The sequence below is a fragment of the Arachis ipaensis genome, chromosome B10, assembly GCF_000816755.2.
Source record: "Arachis ipaensis cultivar K30076 chromosome B10, Araip1.1, whole genome shotgun sequence".
Taxonomy (NCBI): domain Eukaryota; kingdom Viridiplantae; phylum Streptophyta; class Magnoliopsida; order Fabales; family Fabaceae; genus Arachis; species Arachis ipaensis.
Genome location: NC_029794.2, coordinates 73,939,758 through 73,963,085, shown reverse-complemented (window position 1 = coordinate 73,963,085; position 23,328 = coordinate 73,939,758).

Genomic DNA, 23,328 nt, shown 5'->3' with positions numbered 1-23,328 from the left:
GATTCTGCCGTGGCCCACTAAGGTGAAATCACCCCCAGCGATTTCTGAAGCACTTTGGGTCCAACCCAGCTCATTTCTAATGCTATTTCATGCAGAATTCAAGCTTGGGCAAAGGGGGGAGCAATTGTTTGTAGCATTAGCATCATGTAGTTTAGTTTCTAGAGAGAGAAGCTCCCTCTTCTCTCTAAAATTAGGTTAGGTTAATTTTCATCTTAGATCTAGATTTAATTCATGCTTTGATTTACTTTTCCTTTACAATTTCTTGTCCCTCTACTCTTTCTCTCTCTAATTTTGTATTTCATTCTAGTAATTGCTTACTTTGTTATTGATGCACTTTTGTTCTTCCATTTTCCTTTAATGCAATTTATGATTCATGTTCTTTTATTATTGAATTGCTTTATTGTTGTTTATTTTCCTTGCAATTGAGTAGTGTAGATTTACTTTCCTTGCTATTTTACCATGCTTTCCTTTTATACCCACCAAGTGTTTGACAAAATGCTTGGTTGGGCTTTAGAGTATATTTTTGAGCATTCTTGGCTTGGAGAGAGTAATTAGGCAATCTTGAGTCATGAAAACCCAACTTATGTTTGTGATCTAGAGTTGTTAGCTAATATTGTTTCCATTGATGCTAATCTTTTGCTAATTATATTAGTGAATTTATTAGGACTTTTGGATTGAGATTAGCTAGTCTTATTAGACTTTCTCCGAGTATGAGGATAACATGATACCTTCCTCAATCGTCGGAGATGACGTAATGAGATAAATTCTTGTTTATTATTGAAGTATGATTGATTAGTCTTGTTTGACTTTCTCTCTTTGTGTTGGAGTTGACTAAATAAGATGAATTAATCATTGCATGACTAGGATAGAAAGCCTATGATCTCAATCCTTGCCATGAATGTTTCTCTTCCTTAATTGCTTACTTTAATTGATTTCTTTACTTTTCTTGTCATTTAAATTTTCTTGCCCTCTTATCAATCAAAAACCCCCTTACCCCTTCATAGCCAATAAGAATTCACTTCATTGCAATTCCTTGTGAGATGACCCGGAGTCCAAAATACTCCGGTTATTTCTTATTTGGGGTTTGTTAATTGTGACAACCAAAATTTTTGTATGAAAGGATTCTTGACTGATTTGGAAACTATACTTCACAACGAGAATTCACTCATTTGAGGAAATTCTAAACCGTCAAAAGTCCGTTCATCAATCACTTGTCCCGGATTGAACCAGTAGCAGGTTCTTCTCCCTCCAATGACAAATCCGAATCCTTTCTAGATGAGCAACTCTATGCCATCCAGATAGCACCTTGGTTTGCAGACATCGCAAATTACAAGGCTATACGGTTCATTCCCAAGGAGTTTACCAGGCAGCAAGCTTGGAAACTCATGCATAATGTAAAATATTACCAATGAGATGAGCCATATATCTTTAAGAGATGCTCGGATAGAATAATTCGACGCTGTGTGTCTGAAGAAGAGGCACAGAGAATCCTATGGCATTGCCATGGCTCTGACTATGGAGGACACTTTGGAGGTGAGCGGACAGCCACTAAGGTGCTCCAAAGTGGCTTTTACTAGCCTACTCTCTTTAAGGATTCTAGAGAGTTCGTCCGTAAATGTGATAGTTGCCAAAGAGCTGGCAACCTTCCTCATGGTCACAGCATGCCTCAGCAAGGAATCCTAGAGATTGAGTTGTTTGACGTATGGGGCATAGATTTCATGGACTATTCCCATCTTCATACTCAAACACCTACATCCTTGTGGCAATAGGTTACGTGTCTAAATGGGTTGAAGCAATAGCAACACCCACCAATGACACCAAAGTAGTAATGATGTTCCTCCAAAAGAACATCTTCAGCAGGTTTGGTGTCCCTAGGACACTAATCAGTGGCGGAGGAACTCATTTTTATAATAGACAGCTGGATTCTGTCTTAAGCCGTTATGGAGTTTGCCATAAAGTAGCAACATCGTATCATTCCTAAACCAATGGGCAAGCTGAAGTCTCAAATAGAGAACTAAAATGAATCCTAGAGAGGACAATAAGTGCCTCTAGAAAGGATTGGGCTAGAAAGCTTGATGATGCTCTGTGGGCATACAGAACAGCTTTCAAAACCCCATTGGGACTTCACCATATCAGTTAGTATATGGGAAGTCCTGTCATTTGTCAGTGGAACTAGAGCACAAGGTCTATTGGGCCACTAGATTCCTCAACCTCGATGCTAAAGCAGCAGGAGAAAAACTGCTGCTCCAGCTAAACGAGTTAGATGAATTCCACTTAGATGCATTTGAGAATGCAAAGATCTATAAGGAAAAGGCAAAGAGGTGGCATAACAGGAAGATAGCTTCTAGACTCTAGAGTCTTTGAACCTGGGCAGAAAGTTTTGCTCTTCAACTCAAGGCTCATATTATTCCTTGGGAACTCAAATCCCGCTGGAAGGGACCGTGTGTGATTACAAGAGTATCACCTTCCGAACACATAGAACTTTAAGGAAAAGATCCTGAGAACAGATTCACTGTCAATGGATAGAGAATTAAGTACGGTGAAGTCCAGCTAAAGACACTAAAGAAGTGCATGTTGGGAGGCAACCCAACCTTACTTAACCATAGTTATTTTCCTTCATTTTATTTTTCCTTTCAGTGACAGAGTCTCCCTGCTGGACATTCAATGCCCCAAGAAGAGAGCATTGCTAGTATTGCACGCTAGCCAAGGAGCAGCCCTTGGGCATTCAAATGCCAATGCAGAGATGCAGGGAATCTGGAATTCCCAACCTCTCCGGACCTGTAGGTCCCACAGAAGCTCCACCTACCCCACCTTCTTCTACTCTACCTTGCTCGATGACAAGCAAAACTCTTAAGTTTGGTGTTGCAAAAGCTTTGCTTTTTGTCTTCTACCACTCTTAAGTATGGAAGAAGAGGATGGAGCAAACTAGGAAGCATGCACAAGAGCCTATGCAGCCGCCTTAACAAAGACAAAGGAGTGACATTGAAGAGATCAACACTACATTGGATCCTCAAGGAGAAGCACTAGCCACCATCATTCAAGTGGATCCGTTCTCTTTACACCCCATTCTTGTTTTATTTCTCTGCTTTTTGTTATGTTTTGTTTGTTCTCTTGTTCTAGTTGCATGATCATTTGTATTGATGTCTTAAAAGTTATAAAATGTTCCATATATCTCTACCTTGATTAAATAAAATTTTTTATTGAAAAGAATTGAGAGATGCATGAATTTCAAGTTTAAAATATGATTAGCTTAATTAGTTTGATATGGTGTCATGTGCTTTTGTTTTCTGAATGTATGATTAAACAGTGCATATTCAAAGTTGTAACTTTAGAATGTTGGCTCTTGAAAGAATAAGGAAAAAGGAAAAATATTATTGATAATCTGAAAAATCTAAAAATTTGATTCTTGAAACCAGAAAAAGCAGCAAAAAGAAAAAGAAAAAGCATGTTGCAAAAGAAAAAAATATATATGCATGCAAGAAAGAAAAAGTTGGCGAAGAAAAAAAAATAAAAAGCAGAAAAATCCATTACTGCCCAAAAATGTAGGAAAAGGAGGGCAGATTGAAAAAGCCAATAAACCTTTTAAACCAAAAGGCAAGGGTAAAAGGACCCAAGGCTTTGAGTACTAATGGATAGGAGGGCCCAAAGGAATAAAATCCTAGCCTAAGCGACTAAACCAAGCTGTCCCTAACCATGTGCTTGTGGCGTGAAGGTGTCAAGTGAAAAGCTTGAGACTGAGCGGTTAAAGTCATGGTCCAAAGCAAAAAGAGTGTGCTTAAGAACTCTGGACACCTCAATCTAGGGACTCTAATAAAGCTGAGTCATAATCTAAAAATGTTCACCCAGTTAAAGTGTCTATGACATGAATTTATCCGGTGGTAACACTTGGTATAACACCCAAGTTTTTAAAATTAAATTTTACGCTTTGAATTTAAAAATAAAATTTAATTTAATTATGACTTATTCTATTATTTTAAATTATCTATCAAAAAAAAATTATTTTGATTAGACAAAATTTATTATTATTATTATTATTATTATTATTAATATTGTTAAAAAAAAAAAAAGAAAGGGCCGAAGCCTTAACGCAAAAGAAAAGAAAGTAAAGAAAACGTGTCTTGTGGACATATATACATATACATGTATCATTGACACCTGCTAATACTTACCACCACAAACCAATATTCCTTGCCATTTAGCTTTTAGTTAATTTCATTTCATTCTAACCGAAGCAAGAAAAGAAAGAAAGGCCGAGAGAGAGATCGTGGGTGAGGGAGAAACCATGACTCCCTTTGATCTTTCGGCTTCAATTTCTTGAGATCCGTAACTCTAATAAAAAATCTAATTCGGTAAAAGTGTTCGTATCCTCCTCTTCTACATGTTGGCGTTATTTTTATTCGGTAGAAGTTGACGGTGACGTAGCTCCTCTTTCCTTTGAATTCGGCCAACTGGAGTTCTAGGAGACACAAATGATTTCTGACATTTTCTTTTTCAGCAGCTCGGTCAAAAGTTTCTCCAAAACTTTTGTGGATTTTGATTTCGTACGGAGGTAGGGAATTTTATTTTGAACTTAACTGTTTTTAAACTATGAATGCCATGGAAGTCTAGTGGGTATTTGTAAATAATTTATGATTGTTTGAAATGACTGAATGATGAGTTTGAGTTGTGTTTGTGACTGAATTTTGATGAATATGTATTTGATTTCTTGATTGAAAAGAGGTTGAAAATGGTTCAGTTGGGACCTGAAAAAGGGTGGCTAACCCCGAGTTTTAGGGGAAGTGCTGTCGAAATTTTATAAAAATCTGAGGTTTTATTTGAAAAGTTATTTTAAAAAGATTTGGTTTTGAAAAATTAAATTATTTGAGCTTTATTTAGTTGAGAAAAAGGTGTATTCTATTTTTAAAACTAGATTTATTAAGAAAAACATAATGTTTTAAATCCAGTTTTGTAAGGAGAGATTTTGTTCTAAGTATTGTTTTGAGCTTGATTTTTTTAAGAAAAGGAATCTCTGCCACAGGAGAGCAGAGAACAAGGATTTAAAGAATATATTAATTAATGAAGTGTCTGCCACAGGAGAGCAGATGTGACATTGTTTGGGCCTTAGTGCCAAATGTAAAGTGGGGACGCCCACACACTGAGAACTGTTTTCCAGATGTACGCTTATTGATTTGGAAAGTCACACTGATGCGGCCTAGCTGTACGACTTATAAGCACACTGATGCATCTGGAAAGCCATATCTGGGACTTGTGCCCGGGTAATGTCAGGAGCGACCTCGTCCTTGTTGCTTTAGGGTTTTTATTTTATCCAGAGGGATAGGTATTGTATTCGAGTTTTACATTGAATTTAATCGTATAACCTCTATTATTATTAGTAATTATGTGATTGTTATTATTTGAAGATCTTTTTGTTATGTGATTTTAATACTAAAATCTATTTTTTTCTGAAATTTTTTTAAAAACGGAAACGCGATATCGACGTAAAGGCTCAATAGTAAATTTATAATAAAGGAAGTCAGGTCCGTAACGCCTTACTTTTCGTACGATCGTGACGTGCTAAAAGTTAGGGTGTTACATTATGGTATCAGAGCAGTTCGTTTCTATTAGAGCCTTGGGAATGGACTGATTATGCTTCACTCCATACTCTGAGTGTCTGTCATGCAATAGGACTTGTCCTAATAATAAGAGTTTGAGTTTTGAGATGCATGACTGTCTGTTGATTAATGCTGTTAGCTTACCATTGCATACCTCATGGTAATAAGTCTGGCCAATTTAATACTAATGATTTATGTATATGAGAGTACTAACGGGTTATCATAGATGCAATAGAAGTAATAACTAACGTAAATTACGGGGTTTGGGAACGTTAGAAGTTAAGTTTAGGGGTTAGCTCCGTTTCAACGCATAATCCTTATTCGTGCTAATGTGAATCTCTTCCTTGGTTGTTTGCCGTCAGACTTTTTGTTTCAAACTTCTTTCATCAGATATGGTTTCTTTCACATTTGCTATTATTATTATTATTATTATTATTATTAATATTGTTAAAAAAAAAAAAAGAAAGGGCCGAAGCCTTAACGCAAAAGAAAAGAAAGTAAAGAAAACGTGTCTTGTGGACATATATACATATACATGTATCATTGACACCTGCTAATACTTACCGCCACAAACCAATATTCCTTGCCATTTAGCTTTTAGTTAATTTCATTTCATTCTAACCCAAGCAAGAAAAGAAAGAAAGGCCGAGAGAGAGACCGTGGGTGAGGGAGAAACCATGACTCCCTTTGATCTTTCGGCTTCAATCACAGATGATTTCTGACATTTTCCTTTTCAGCAGCTCGGTCAAAAGTTTCTCCAAAACTTTTGTGGATTTTGATTTCATACGGAGGTAGGGAATTTTATTTTGAAATTAACTGTTTTTAAACTATGAATGCCATGGAAGTCTAGTGGGTATTTGTAAATAATTTATGATTGTTTGAAATGACTGAATGATGAGTTTGAGTTGCGTTTGTGACTGAATTTTCATGAATATGTATTTGATTTCTTGATTGAAAAGAGGTTAAAAATGGTTCAGTTGGGACCCGAAAAAGGGTGGCTAACCCCGAGTTTTAGGGGAAGTGCTGTCGAAATTTTATAAAAATCTGAGATTTTATTTGAAAAGTTATTTTAAAAAGATTTGGTTTTGGAAAATTAAATTATTTGAGATTTATTTAGTTGAGAAAAAGGTGTATTCTATTTTTAAAACTAGATTTATTAAGAAAAACATAATGTTTTAAATCCAGTTTTGTAAGGAGAGATTTTGTTCTAAGTGTTGTTTTGAGCTTGGTTTTTTTAAGAAAAGGAATCTCTGCCACAGGAGAGCAGAGAACAAGGATTTAAAGAATATATTAATTAATGAAGTGTCTGCCACAGGAGAGCAGATGTGACATTGTTTGGGCCTTAGTGCCAAATGTAAAGTGGGGACGCCCACACACTGAGAACTGTTTTCCAGATGTACGCTTATTGATTTGGAAATTCACACTGATGCGGCCTAGCCGTACGACTTATAAGCACACTGATGCATCTGGAAAGCCATATCTGGGACTTGTGCCCGGGTAATGTCGGGAGCGGGTAGGCAACCGACACATGAGCTCATGGCCTGCGTTAGGGATAGACATGCATCATGTTGTTTGCACATTTGCATTTGATTGCACTTGCTTGTCTTACTACTTTGTGATTGTATTGTTTGTCTTGTTGTGACTTGCTTGTACATTGAATTGAATCTCTTGCTTGCGCTACTTGTTTGTGAGTGTATTAAAGTGATTACGAGTTGACATTTGACTGAGGATTAACTATGTGGCTGAGAGACAGAAAATGTGACCAGTTTTATATTTAAAATTTGTTTTGAGTTTAGAAATCTAAAGAAAAGTAATTATTTATCTAAAGTAGAAATAAAAGTATTTTCAAAAGTTTAACAAAATAGTTTTACTAAGTAAGTTAATTATTTGCATTAAATTCATTACTTTTACGGCATTCCCATTCCCTACTGAGAATGTGTGGTTTGTTCTCACCCCAAATCTTCCACCCTTTTAGTGACACAGGTTCGGAGATTCAGTAAGAAGCTGCAGACGATTCGTAGATTTACTTGTGATTCCTGTTGTTTTTATAGAGTTCCCTCGTCCTTGTTGCTTTAGGGTTTTTATTTTATCCAGAGGGATAGGTATTGTATTCGAGTTTTACATTGAATTTAATCGTATAACCTCTATTATTATTAGTAATTATGTGATTGTTATTATTTGAAGATCTTTTGTTATGTGATTTTAATACTAAAATCTATTTTTTTCTGAAATTTTCTTAAAAACGGAAACGCGATATCGACGTAAAGGCTCAATAGTAAATTTATAATAAAGGAAGTCAGGTCCGTAACACCTTACTTTTGGTACGATCATGAAGTGCTAAAAGTTAGGGTGTTACACTTGGAAACAGAGTGCTTAGGGTCACGGCCAAGACTCAGATTGCTGTGTTCAAGAATCAAAATAAGATTAACTAAGAGAGTCAATAATATCATCTGGATTCTAAGTTCCTAAGGATACCAACATATCTGATTTTAAGGGATAGTGAGATGCCAAAACTATTCAGAAGCAAAAAGCTACTAAGTCCTGCTCATCTGATTTTAACTAAGCTTCATTTGAAACTTAGAAATTTATTGTATCTTAATTTTCTTTTTTTATCCTACTGTGTTTTTAGTTGCTTGGGGACAAGCAACGGTTTAAGTTTGGTGTTGTGATGAGCGGATATTTTATACGCTTTTTGGCATCACTTTCATATAGTTTTTAATAGTTTTTGTTTAGTTTTTATTGAGTTTTTATAGTTTTTAGTGTTAAAATAATATTTTTGGATTCTACTTTGAGCTTTTGTATTTTTGTACAATTTCAGATATTTTCTAGCTGAAATTGAGGAGCTAGAGCAGAAGTCTGATTCAGAGACGGAAAAAGTACTGCAGATGCTGTCTGGATCTGACCTACGTGCATTCGAAAGAGCTTTTTTGGAGCTACATAAGTCCAAATGGAGCTCTCTCAATGGCTATGGAAAGCTGACTTCCAGCGCTTTCCAGCAATATATAATAGCTCATACTTTTCTTGGGATTAGAAGGCCCAAAACTGGCGTCTAACGCCAGCTTTCTGCCTCCTTCCAGGCGTCCAGCACCCAAAGAGCAGAGCATAGCGTCCAAAGGCCCAGAGAGGACCCCCTAGCCAGAGTTTCACGCCCTAGGAGCTTCATAGCACGTGGATCTCATCAAAGCTCACCCCAAACACTCACAAAGTGGGCCCCAGAAGTGGATTTTAGCACTAAATTGACCATTTTACCCTTACTAGTCATCTGTTTAGTATTTAAAGTGTATTTTACAACAGCACGCAGACATTCAGCCATATTTTCATGTTCACCATTATATTTTACTTTCAGTATGAGTTTCTAAACCTCCTAGGTTGAGGAGAGGAGCCCTGCTAAGTCTTATGAATTAATAGAAGTATTACTATTTCTTCTTCGATCCGTGTTTGATCTATCTCAAAGATGTATATTCGTTCTTCATCAATATGAATGCGTTGAACTGGCATAAGGTTATCACATTCTACATGGGTTCAGAGTGTGTCTTTCATCGGACAATGATGAACCACCAGCTTGAATATACGTCTCTCAAATGGCTAATCCACGATTTCATTGGGGACTTACCGAGACATCAGTTCAGCCGATTTACGGGGAGATTAGGGTCTCTATGCTAGAGGCTAGAATCCTAAGAAGCTTCACCATCAATCAGAATGGATCCGCACTAAACCTGAGATTCATATCTGGAGGAGTATTAGCAGCTGCTCAATCTAGTGTCAATCACATACAGCCTGCCATTGAAGAAATCACTCACAAGCAGAGAAGATAGTATTACCAGAATTAATTCTAAAAGGCTAAGCAACTCCAAACCTCAACTCTATTCCCTTTATTGATTCCATTTAATTCCTTATTTCTATTTAACATCCAAATATTTGATATAAAAAGTAATTTAAACAATATTAAAATACGTTAAATTTGACTCCTTCTGATCTGCCTGAATAAGACCTGCAAGATAACCATGGATTGCTTCTATCCACAATCCTCGTGGGATTGACCCTGACTCGCTCAGGTATTGCTTGGACGACTCAATGTACTTGCTGGTTGATGAATCCATATTTGATGATGATTTTTGGTTAGAATTGAATGGATTTTCATCATAGTAACTTGCACTTATTCCCTTGAATAGCATGCTTTTGAACTTTCCTCCCAAATTGTGCTTGATTGTGAAAATATGCTATTTTGTGCCTAATTTAATCTATTTTATTCTATTTTCCTTCCATTCGATGCCTTGATGTTGTGTGTGAGTGATTCCAGGTGTATAAGGTAGGAATGGGTTGGAGAAAACGGAAAAAGAGCATACAAAGTTGAGGAAAGAAGAGGAATTAAAGGAGATGAGCTTAAAGACGTGTGCGTGCATACAGCTACCTGTGCGTACGCATAGCCGCCCAATCAGAGCACGTGGATCGTTTCGAGCGCGTCGTGCGTCCAGCCAAGCATCGCTTAGTGTACATGCGCACAGCTACTTGTGCTTACGCACAAGAAAGGATTTTTTGCAAAGTGTCGGACGCACGCGTCTATGCGTTCGCACAGGTGTCCGCACATGACTTCATTAAAAGAGAACATGCCTCGCAATTTAGGAGCTTTGGAGGCCCATTTCTAAAGCTCTCTAGCTCATATTGGAGGGGGGAATGAAGACATAACATAGCATATCATTAGTATAGTTTTAGGAGTAGTAGTAGGAAGTTTTTAGTTTAGTTTTCTCTAAGTTTTTCATCACCTTCGCCAGCCCACCGTCGACGTCCTCGCTCTCTCTCTTTCTCTTACTTCTCTTTTTTTTCCTTTCTTTCTTTCTTTACCTTCTCTTTTCTCTATTCACCACCGGTGAGTTCTCATTTCCGGTGCTTCTTCCGGCGAGCCCAAACGCCGTGATCTCGCAGTGGCTATAAGAAGTGCCATTGTTCCTCCCTAGTTCTTGTTGTTTTCAACCTCTATACCTCAGGTTCTTGTTTTTTTTATTTTTTTCTTTATGTTCATATTTTTGCAATTGCTTCTATTTCTTTTACGTTGCTTAGATTAAATTAGTTGCTTTTTTTGTTGTTTCTTTGATTTGCATAGTGTTGTTGTTTGATTGTTGGGTTGGTTATGATCAAATTTGAGCTTAATTGTGATAAACTTGCACATTGCATACCACATATTCGATAAAATGCCTCAATGAACATTTTGTTTGATTCATATGACTTGGCCATCATATATGTTCAATTTATCTCTTGTTAGGCATTTTATTTGAATGTGCAACTTCTATTATGACTTTTGATGGTTGTTAAGCAAATTCACCAATGCATTTCCTTATTTGTTGATGTGCAATTCTTGGTTGCAAACGCATTGTGTTGTATGAGATCATTTGTCATTGTTCATCTCAGAAATGCATTGAGTGAATGCCTATTGTTGTTGTGCATTCCTTTGCTAATGAACTTCATTGACAACTACCTCAATACCCATTGCATTCAAAGCATGTTAATGTACTGGTGCGAGCTTGAAGTTGCTTTTATGTCCATGACTTAACATTGCAACTTAAGCATTTAGTTGAGAAGTGTTAAGCTTTGATTGATATGGAGTGTGATTGCCGTGATATCTGGCCGGTGTGTGTATTTTAACCACTCGCATCATTGGAATATATACACCGTTCTTTTGCAAATCACACTATTTTTATAAGCTTCTTTTAACCTTGTTAGTGTTTCCTCAGTGATTTTACTTTATTGTTGCCCTATGGTCCCAAAATTCTTTTGTTTGTATTTTCAGGATGAGAAAGAAAGGTAAGACACCGGTTACATCACCGATTGAACAACCCACCGCTCGCTTTCTTGATGTTTGGGGGCATCGCCAAGGGCATAAACCGAACACCTTGGTCAACCGGAGAGCCGACTCTCAATACGAGGCTATTAGAAGCGTACAATCCATTGGGAGCGGCCATTGAAGGTTCCAAGCCAATACAAGGTGATTATTCACCAAAGGGTTGCCTCGCTTCATTGGGAGTTTCTTGAGCGAGAACCCATTGAAGTCAATGAGACTATAGTCTGGGAATTCTATACGAACTACCAAGCTTGGGAAACAAAGTCAGTCTTCCTCTGGGGAAAGATGTTGGATACATCCAACCAAGCTCTAGAAGTTATTCTGAACATCCCCTACATTCCACTTGAGAAGGATGAATATTTCAAGATAAAAGTGGATGTCTTCAAAGGAAGAGTATCTCTAACTCACGTTCTTGAGAGAATAGGCCGTCCTGGTGCATCTTGGGAGTATAGCAAAGGGAGGAATTATGTTCCCACTAGTATTGCATACTCTGATTTGAATGCTGAAGCTCGTATATGGCATCAGATTGTGGCGGACTACATCATCCCGAGCACCCACACTACCCATGTAAGATTTAGAACTGCTTTGCTATTGTGGGCTATTATACAAGGGAAGTATATAGTCATCTTGCCTTTATTGTGCAAATCGATTTGGAAATTGGTTGAGAAGAAGAATATTAGCATTCCATTTCCGTTGATGGTGATGCGCTTAGCAAACGCAGCGGAGGTAGAGAGGTGACCCATGGACATCATGTTCGGGGTTCCTAGGGGCAACAAGTTCATTTCGAGGGGAGATTTTGTGAGATCAACAAATACAACCCCCTCCAAGAGGAAGACACTCACAGCACCACCATCGAGTCTACCAACTTCATCAACTTCTTTACCTTTTCTCCGACCTCTTTCAGATCTATTCCGAGACATCTTGCACGATATCCACCAAATAGAGCATTTGGAGCAAAAGCGTTTCGAGCGGATAGTAGCAAAGCTAGAAGGAAGAGACCCCAGCCCGATTCCTAGAGCTTTATCCGAGCTAGCTGGGGAGAAGCATGATGTAGTTAACCATCCCATTCCTGAATCCACCAGCTGAAGGTGGCCCTCTTCATCCTCTCAGATCGTGAGCATGCACGGAGGACCGTGCACAAATTAAGTGTGGGGAGGATTGATGACTTCAAGGGGGTAAAAGTTTCTCTTTTAAAGACACTTTGCAATGTTTCTTGTAGTACTTTTTCTTTATTTTGAGTAGTTTTTCTATTGCATCTTGTTTGGTTTATTGAGAATATTTCTTTATCGTTCATGGATATTTAGTAGTTAATATTTGAATCTTGCATCATAGAATGAATAAATGGTGAAACACCAAGGAATTTCCATGAAAACTTTTTTCTAAGGGCATACCATTGATTGAATTGAAGAAAAATTATGTTTACCAACTTGCTTGGAATATTTTGTTTGTAGAACATGGAAAAGAGCTAGAACAACATGCCTTATGAGATTTAAGCTTTAATAGATGGTTGTATTTTTCAACCATAATGTTGTTCTTGTGTGTGATTATACTCATTTTTTATTGTGATCATTGATTTGCACGATTCTTTATGTCCTATATTTGTGTTTGGATGCATTTAGCATGATTGAGGCCATCTTTGATGATAAACTCACTAACCTATATGCCCAACCCTTGCATTCACCTTTGTGAACCCCTTTGAGCCTATAAATCCCCTTTTGTTCTGATGATAGCACATTACTTCCCTTAAGCAGAAAACTATTGATGTCCCTGAATTACTCTTTGATTAGCTTGGGTGGATTAGTGTGTAAAGTCTAAGTGTAGGGTAATTTTGGGAAGCATTGGTGATAGAGGCATGAACACATTATGAAATTTTTTTTGACAATTAGGTAACGCTCATGCATTTCATTAATTAAAACATATGCATTCATAGTTCAAATAGTAAAAAAAAAAAAACTTTGTGCATAACAAAGTATAAAATAAAAGAGTAAATAAAGGATGCATATGCCACGTTTGAAAAGAAAATGCATGAGTAAGGTGAGATAGAAAAAGGAAATGGGTAGAAAGGTTGCATTGTTATATGTGTATAGATGATGGAGGATTAGGTGGACGCTCAAGCTAATCAAAGAACTAATTCTTTAAGTCCACTTGACCATAATTCATCTTACCTAAACCCTTGCCCCTTTACATCCCTATAAAGACCTCATGATATTTGTTATTCATGCATTAAATACTAGTTAATTGTTAGATGACTTACAAATCTTCAAAATCATGAAAAAAGGAGAATTGAGAGGTTAAACCCTAAACACTGAGCAAATTGAGTGGATACACATCCGGTGAGGGATTCGATCGCTCAATTCTATGTTCCTACGCCTCATATTGTATCTTCTTGCAAGTTGTTTAATTGGATAGTTTTGATAAACTCAATTCAATTCTTTGGACATTGATCTTGATGCATGAACTCTTTGCATTGGCCCTAAAGCTTTCTTGTGATAGATTGGAAGTTTGTGGTTTGTTTCTACCAACTCCCATCATAGTATATATTGATGATTAGCCTTAGGATGATAGCATGCATTTAAGTAGTACATAGCATAAGTCATTTTTCCTTTCATCTATCTCCTTTGTGTGTGGTTAGCATGAGGACATGCTAGTGTTTAAGTGTGGAGGAATTGATGAATCCATATTTGATGATGATTTTTGGTTAGAATTGAATGGATTTTCATCACAGTAACTTGCACTTATTCCCTTGAATAGCATGCTTTTGAACTTTCCTCCCAAATTGTGTTTGATTGTGAAAATATGCTCTTTTGTTCCTAATTTAATCTATTTTATTCCATTTACCTTTCATTCGATGCCTTGATATTGTGTGTGAGTGATTTCAGGTGTATAAGGTAGGAATGGGTTGGAGAAAATGGAAGAAGAGCATACAAAGTGGAGGAAACAAGAGGAATCAAAGGAGATGAGCTTAGAGACATGTGCGTGCGTACGCACAGCTACCTGTGCATACACACAGCCACCCAATCTGAGCGCGTGGATCATTTCGAGCGCGTCGCGCGTGCAGCGAAGCATCGCCTAGTATGCGTGCGCACAGCTACTTGTGTATACACACAGGAAAGGATTTTTCGCGAAGTGTGCGGACGCACGCGTCTGTGCGTCCACACAGGTGTCCGCACATGACTTCATTAAAAGAGCACATGCCTCGCAATATGGGGCTTTGGAGGCCCATTTCTGAAGCTCTCTAGCTCATATTGGAGGGGGGAATGAAGACATAACATAGCATATCATTAGTATAGTTTTAGGAGTAGTAGTAGGAAGTTTTTAGTTTAGTTTTCTCTAAGTTTTTTATCATCTCTATTAGGGTTTATACTAGGGTTTTATCTTGGATTTTGCTAGCTTTCATTGTAAGTATTCTCTTGTTATTACTCTTTATAGTTACATTGTCATTACTCTTTCTTCTAATTCAAGTTATAGTTCAATTTTGCTTCTCTCTTGCAATTTTAATTTCTTGTTGATGAATTTGATGTTTGATGTTTGTTTCATGCTTCCTTATGTTATTCTTGTTGATTGAGATCAATTGTTGCTTTTAGTTTCAAGCCTTTTCTCATTTTCTCCATGTTTAAGCTTTTTGCCCACCAAATGTTTGACAAAATGTCAAACATAAGTTTAGGCTAAATTTTTGGTTTTTGGCTTGGGTAAAGTGAGCAATTGGGTTCCTAGAGTTGGAATATCCGATATTTAGTTTCAATTCTTGGATTGTTAATTGTTCTTCTTCCCACTAACACTAGTTTGTTGCTAAGGCAATTAGCAAGTAAATTAGGATTTGTGGGTTAAGGACACTTATGCTCATTTAACTTACTTTCCGATGTGAGGGTTGATCAAGTGAGACTAATCCATCATAATTGTCACAGTTGTGGTTCCAACAAGGAAAGGACCCTTAGCTTACACCAAGCGAAGACTCTTTTTATGCTTTCAATCTTTCATACCTTTATATGTTGATTGATGAGCAGATAATTTATACGCTTCTTGGCAGTGTTTTTACATAGTTTTTAGTATATTTTTATTAGTTTTTAAATAAAATTCACATTTCTGGATTTTACTATGAGTTTGTATGTTTTTCTGTGATTTCAGGTAATTTCTGGCTGAAATTGAGGGGCTTGAGCAAAAATCAGATTCAGAGGTTGAAGAAGGACTACAGATGCTGTTGGATTCTGACCTCCCTGCACTCAAAGTGGATTTTCTGGAGCTACAGGAGTCAAAATGGCACGGTCTAAATTGCGTTGGAAAGTAGACATCCAGAGCTTTCCAGAAATATATAATAGTCCATACATTGCCCAAGTTTAGATGACGCAAACTGGCATTCAACGCCAGCTTTCTGCCCTATTCTGGAGTTAAATGCCAGAAACAGGTTGCAAAGCAGAGTTAAATGCCAGAAACAGGTTACAAACTGGCGTTTAACTCCAAGGAAGACCTCTACACGTGAAAGCTTCAACGCTCAGCCCAAGCACACACCAAGTGGGCCCGGAAGTGGATTTTTGCATCAATTACTTATTTCTGTAACCCTAGTAACTAGTTTAGTATAAATAGAACTTTTTACTATTGTATTAAGGATCTTTTTGATCATGTTTTGATGATTGAACCCTCTTTGGGAGGCTGGCCATTCGGCCATGCCTGGACCATTATCACTTATGTATTTTCAACGGTAGAGTTTCTACACACCATAGATTAAGGTGTGGAGCTCTGCTGTTCCTCATGAATTAATGCAAAGTACTATTGTTTTTCTATTCAATTTGAGCATATTTCTTCTCTAAGATATTTATTCGCACACAAGAACATGATGAATGTGATGATTATGAGACGCTCATCATCATTCTCACTTATGAATGCGTGCCTGACAAACACTTCCGTTCTACATGCAAACAAGCTTGAATGCATATCTTTTAGCCTCCTAATCTATGATCAGAGTCTTCATGGTATAGCCTAGTATTATTGGCGGCCATTCTTGAGATCCGAAAAGTCTAAACCTTGTCTGTGGTATTTCGAGTAGGATCTGGGAAGGGATGGCTGTGACGAGCTTCAAACTCGCGAGTGCTGGGCGTAGTGACAGACGCAAAAGGATTACTGAATCCTATTCCAGTATGATCGAGAACCGACAGATGATTAGCCGTGCGGTGACAACGCATCTTGGACCATTTTCACTGAGAGGACGGGAAGTAGCCATCGACAACGGTGATGCCCCACATAAAGCTTACCATGGAAAGGAGTAGGAATGATTGGATGAAGACAGTAGGAAGCAGAGGTTCAGGAGGAACAAAAGCATCTCTATACACTTATCTGAAATTCTCACCAATGAATTACATAAGTATTTCTATCCTATTTTATATTTTAATTATATTTTAATTATCAATTCACCATAACCATTTGAAATCCGCCTGAATGAGATTTACAAGGTGACCATAGATTGCTTCAAGCCGACAATCTCCGTGGGATCGACCCTTACTCACGTAAGGTTTATTACTTAGACGACCCAGTGTACTTGCTGGTTAGTTGTGCGAAATTGTGACAAAGAACTAAAATTATGAACGTGCGTATTAAGTTTTTAGCGTCGTTACCAAGGAATGAGCGATCACGATTTGGCATACCAAGTTTTTGGCGCCGTTGCCGGGGAGGGAACGAACAACAATTTCGCATTTGTTTCCGGCAACAACAATGCCAAGTTTTTGGTCCGGCAACAACACCAAGTTTTTGGCGCCGTTGCCGGGAATTGTTCGAGTTTGGACAGTTGACGATTCATCTTGTTGCTCAGATTAGGTAATTTTATTTTAATTTTAAGCTTTTTATTTCTTATTTTCGAAAAATAAAAAAAAAATTTCTTCTTTTTCGTTTTTTCCAAAATAATTTTCAAAAAAAAAAAATCCAAAAAAATTATAAAATCATAAAATCAAAAAATTAATTTTGTGTTTCTTATTAGAGTCTTATGTCAAGTTTTAAGTTTGGTGTCAATTGCATGTTGTTAATTTTTTCTTAATTTTTGAAAACTCATGCATAATGTTCTTCATGATCTTCAAGTTGTTCTTGATGAATTTCCTTGGTTGATCTTTGCATTTTCTTGTTTTGTGTCTTTTCTTGTTTTTCATATGCATTTTCAATTTGTTAGTGTCTAAACATTGAAAATTTCTAAGTTTGGTGTCTTGCATGTTTTTCTTTTCTTAAAAAAAAATTAAAAAAAAAAGTCTTGAATTTCATCTTGATCTTCAAAGTGTTCTTGTTGTTCATCTTGACATTCAAAGTGTTCTTGCATGCATTAGTTGTTTTGATTCATAACTTTCATGATTTGTTTCAATTTAGTGTTTTTCTCTCTCATCATTAAAAATTCAAAAATCAAAAATATATCTTTCCTTGTTTTACTCATAAATTTCAATTTCAAAATTCTATCTTTTCAAATCTTTTTCAAAAACCAAATCTTTTTCATTTATTTTTATATATTTTCGAAATTTTTTTAAAAATTGATTTTCAAAATCTTTTTCCTATTCTTACTTCATATTTTCGAAAATCTCACTAACATTTAATTTTTAGATTCAAAAATTTCAAGTTGTTACTTGCCTATTAAGAAAGGTTCAATCTTTAAATTTTAAAATCATATCTTTTTGTTTCTTGTTAGTCAAGTAATCAACTTTAATTTTCAAAATCATATCTTTTTAATTTTCAATCATATCTTTTTGATTGCTAATTTCAAAATCTTTTTCAAAATCAAATCGTTTTAATTTCTTCTTCAATCATATCTTTTTTTAAATAAATTGCAATCATATCTTCTCAATCAAATCTTTTTCAAAATAATTTCAATCATTTCAATCATATCTTTTTCAAAAATCAATTTTCAAAATCTTTTCTAACTTCCTATCTTTTCAAATTTGATTTTCAAATCTCTTTTTTCAATTAACTACCTGACTTTCTGTTTGATTTTAAAAATTTTCTATTTCAATCATATCTTTTTCAAAACCACCTAACTAATTTTCTCTCTCTAATTTTTGAAAACTCCTTCCCCCTTTTTCAAAATTTTTTTTAATTAAATAATTGTTTTAAATTTTAATCTAATTTTATTTTTCTTTTTTAATTTTTGAATTCTAATTAATATTTAAAATAAAAACAAAAATATTTTTATTTTATTTTAATTAATTTTTGAATCTTTCTCTTCTCCTTCTTCTATTCTCCTCTTTTTCTACTCACATAAAGGAGTCTCTATACTGTGACATAGAGGATTCTATATTTTATTTTTTGTTCTCTTCTTTTTCATATTAGCAGGAACAAGGATAAGAACATTCTTGTTGAAGCTGATCTGGAACCTGAAAGGACTCTGAAGAGGAAGCTAAGAGAAGCTAAAACACAACACTCTGAAGAGGACTTTACTAAAATTTTTGAAAAAGAAGTTGAGATGGCCGAAACCAATAACAATGATGGAGGTGCAAGGAAGATGCTTGGTGACTTTACTGCACCAAATTCCAACTTACATGGAAGAAGCATCTCAATCCCTACAATTGGAGCAAACAATTTTGAGCTAAAGCCTCAATTAGTTTCTCTGATGCAACAAAACTGCAAGTTTTATGGACTTTGATAAACCAATATTTTATAGTTTATATTGTGTTTAATTATGTGGTTTTGTCATGATCCTTACCCACTTATTCATCAATTTAGCATGCATTTAGATTTCCTTCCTAAATTCAGTACATGTTTGAAAATTGCTTCCTAGAGACTTTAATTATTTAATTTTAATTCTCCCCTATTCCATTCGATACCGTGATCTGTGTGTCAAGTGTTTCAGGCTTTATAGGGCATGAATGAGATGGAGATTGGAGAGGAAGCTAGCAAAAATGGAAGGAACACAAGAATTTGAGGAGATAACCAGCGAGAAGTGATGCGGTCGCATGGCTCACGCGACCGCGCGAAGGAGCGCAAATCGCAGTGACGCGGCCACATGGCTTGCGCGGCCGCGTAGATTGGAAAGTGCAAGTGACGCGGTAGCGTGGACGACGCGAACGCGTGGAGAGGAAAAAGCGCAAGCGACGCGTCCGCATGGATGACGCGATCGCGTCACATGCACGATCTGCATAATCTGCAGATCTTGATGGGGGCAATTTTGGACCTTATTTCGGCCCAGTTTTCGGCTCGGAACAGCAGATTAGAGTCAGAGAATATGCAGAAACAACACACACATTCATTCAGTAGTTTTAGATCTAGTTTTTCACTCTCTTAGGTTTTTCTCTCTAGTTTTTAGAATTTGGATTTTCAATTGGTCTTAGCATTGGAACATTGAGATGAGTTATTTCCTCATCAAGACTTCATCATTCTAGTTTGTTCTCTTAACTTGGTTTTATTCTTCCATGTTCTTTGTTATATTCAATTTTGTCATTCAGATACTTTCATGATTAATTAACGCAAGAATTATTTCTTTTTAATTCAATTTCAGTTCCAATAATCATGTCTTCTTTTAATTCCCTTTCATGTGCTATGGATTCTTTATTTACAATGCGTGAGTAGTTTCATTACTTGATGGGGAGTTGATTAAAAGGAACTCTTGAGTTGGAAGGATTGAAGGAGAAATTTGTAGTTGGGTTAAATGTTGGATTGCTATCCTGTCACCAACGCCAATCCCTTTGAACTAAGTGGGTTGCAACTCGTGAACAGATCTGGCATTCCAACTTGTTTGACTTTCCCTTACCTAGTAAAGGATAACCAAACAGAGTAACCGTTAATTATAAATCAATTTTAAAAAACATTCCATCAATGATAGAGATTCTAACTAATCAATTCCCAGTCAAGGCTTTTATTTATATTATTTAAAATTCCTCAATTTAAATTCCAATTTACTTAGCTCAACTTCTTGGAACATCTGATTAATAAAACAGCACACTTTTCTGCAACTCCTTGGGAGACGACCTGGGACTTAAAACTCCCAATAATTTTAATTTAAACTCTCTGTGACATATTTCTAAATTGATAGGCAGATTTTCGGTGAGTTAAGAACTATACTTGCAACGTAACCATTTTAATAAATTTTTAATTTATCAGCTTCTGCTTCCCATCAATTTTTGGCGCCGTTGCCGGGGAGTTGCAATAGAGTGCTAATTTTATTAATTAGGATTTATTTATTTGCATTTTATTTAATTTTGCTACTATGAGCTGCATGTTTCTTCCGTCAAATGACGCGTTCATTTCCTGATCCGCGCTTGCTAATATTCGATCCTGAAATTGAAAGAACAATTTCATGAATAAGGCGAGAATAGCGTAGGTTAGCCCGCTCTGAGGGCGGATCTGAAAGTGAATTTGAGGAAGAAACCAGCCCCCGTTCTACTGATTCGGTTGTTTTATGTGCAGAAAACATGGCAGCTAGAAGAGTTACCATTCAGGAGGAAGGAGCTCCTGATTTTACAATGCAACCGTTTCAAGCGCATCATCCAGCGGTAGCTACGGATTTTGAAATAAAGACCGCACTATTAAATTTGATGCCCAAGTTTCATGGCCTACCTGCTCAAGAGCCTATCAAGCACTTGAGAGATTTCCGGGCAGCCTGTTCTACTGCCAGGCGTGATGGCACTGATGAAACTTCAATTCTGCTGAAAGCTTTTCCGTTCTCTCTTGAGGGAAAAGCAAGAGAGTGGTACTACACTCAACCTATAGCAAATGTATCCAACTGGGATACACTCAGAAAGGAGTTTCTGGAGAAATTCTTCCCATCTGAAGTTACTGATAAACTGAGGAAGGACATCTCTACAATTGTTCAGGATGACAATGAGACTCTCTTCGAATACTGGGAGTGCTTCAATAATCTTCTGGAAGCATGCCCCCACCACATGATTGACAAGATCGTGCTACTCAGCTATATCACACAAGGTATGAGGCCCCAAGATAAGACCACATTGGAAAGTGCCAGCAATGGGTCTATGAAGAAGTACAAGACCACTGATGAAGCTTGGCAATTGATCAGTGATTTAGCTGAATCTACTCAGAACCACAGACAGAAGCAAGGCCGTTCAAAAGTCGTTGCAGAAGTATCTTCTGGCATAGAGACTGTTGCTCTAAATCAAAGCATCTGTGAGATGACCAACCTGCTGAAGCAAATGCAGTTGAATCAACAAGCTCAGCAAACTCAACCGCAGCAAAACCAACAACTAGTTCCACAAAGAATTTGCGGCATTTGTGCTGATTACAGCCATTACACTGATGAATGCCCGCAGCTCCAACAAGACGACAACATGGTGGCATCCACTCACAACTTCTATGACCGCCCCAACCAAGGGTACAATCAAAGTGGAAATAATAACCATGAATAGCAGGACAATTCAAACCAGAATTGGAGGGACAACAATAATAGGGGAGGCAGAGATAATCAGAGAAATCAGAGGTGGAATAATAACAACAACAGGCAGCAAAATCAACCTTACCGAGTACCTCACCTGAGGCAAAACCAAGGACCACCGAACAATCAGTAGCAAACCTCTCAATTTACTCATTCTTCTGTATCTTCTAATGAAGATTTATTACAAGCTTTTGAGAAAAGACAACTGGCCATGGAGAGTACCATCGTGAACACTATTAACACCAGTTTGAATGGTCTCACCTCTACTCTGCAAGCTTTTATGACACAGCTTGGTTCAGCACAAAATTCTAGTAACCAACCTTCAAGCACCACTGGAATCCCCTCTCAACCACTACCCAATCCAAAGGAAGGCATTAATGCCATCACCCTAAGGTCCAGAACCACACTGCAGGAGAAGAATCAGGAGGAACCAAGCTCACCAAAATACGCCTCAGCTGAAGAGGTAGTAGAAATCGAAGATGTTGAAGAGGAAGAGGATATACAGGACATAGCTGAAGAAGAGATAGCTCAACCATAGGAAGAAGCACAAAAAGGCGCAGGCACCACAGAAAACACTACTCCCATTCCATTTCCACAACTTGCAAGGAAGCCCAGGAAGCAGCTGAAACCTGATCCTAAAATGGTAGAAATATTCAAAAAGGTTGAGGTAACTGTCCCCCTTTTTGATGTTATTCAGAAGGTACCTAAATATGCAAAGTTTCTAAAAGACTTATGTATCCATAAAGACAAAATTAATGAATTAGAAACTATTCCTTTAGGTAGTTCCATATCTGCTTTAATGGGAGGATTACCTAAAAAATGTAGTGATCCAGGTCCTTGCATAGTTAGTTGTACTATTGGTGGTGTAGTAATTTATGATTGCATGTGTGATTTAGGAGCATGTGTCAGTATAATGCCTTTGTCTATATATGATGTTTTAAGGCTCCCTCCCTTAAAAAGGTCGGCAGCTCGTTTTGTGTTAGCAGATAAAAGCATTATTACAGTGGCTGGAGTTGCTGAAGATGTTTTGGTGAACATTAAAGGGCTCACATTTCCCACTGATTTTTATATCTTGGAGATGCCCCATAATGATTCAGATAAGCCATCATCAATCCTACTTGGAAGACCATTCCTGAAGACATCAAAATTCAAATTGGATGCTTTTTTAGGAACATACTCCTTTGAAATAGATGGCCGCATAGTAAACTTCAATCTGAATGGAGTCATTGACAACCCCCCAGAAGATCGTTCTATCTTCCAGTGTGATGTCATAGATGAAAGTGTGGCTGAAGTTCAAAAAGAAGAGTTTGAAGAGAGGTACACTGGACAAGGTCCAAGTGTGGGGACCCTCTTAACTGACAGTGAGGGCACTTCGCCATTTTCACAAGCCCCAGATAATCCAGAGCCTGCCCATGATCAAAAGTTAGAATTGAAACCTCTCCCTCCACATCTCAAATATGCTTATCTTGAGGATGAGCAGAAGCTTCCGGTTATTATTGCAAGGGAACTTACTTCTCAACAAGAAGAGCATTTACTTGATGTACTGAGGAAGG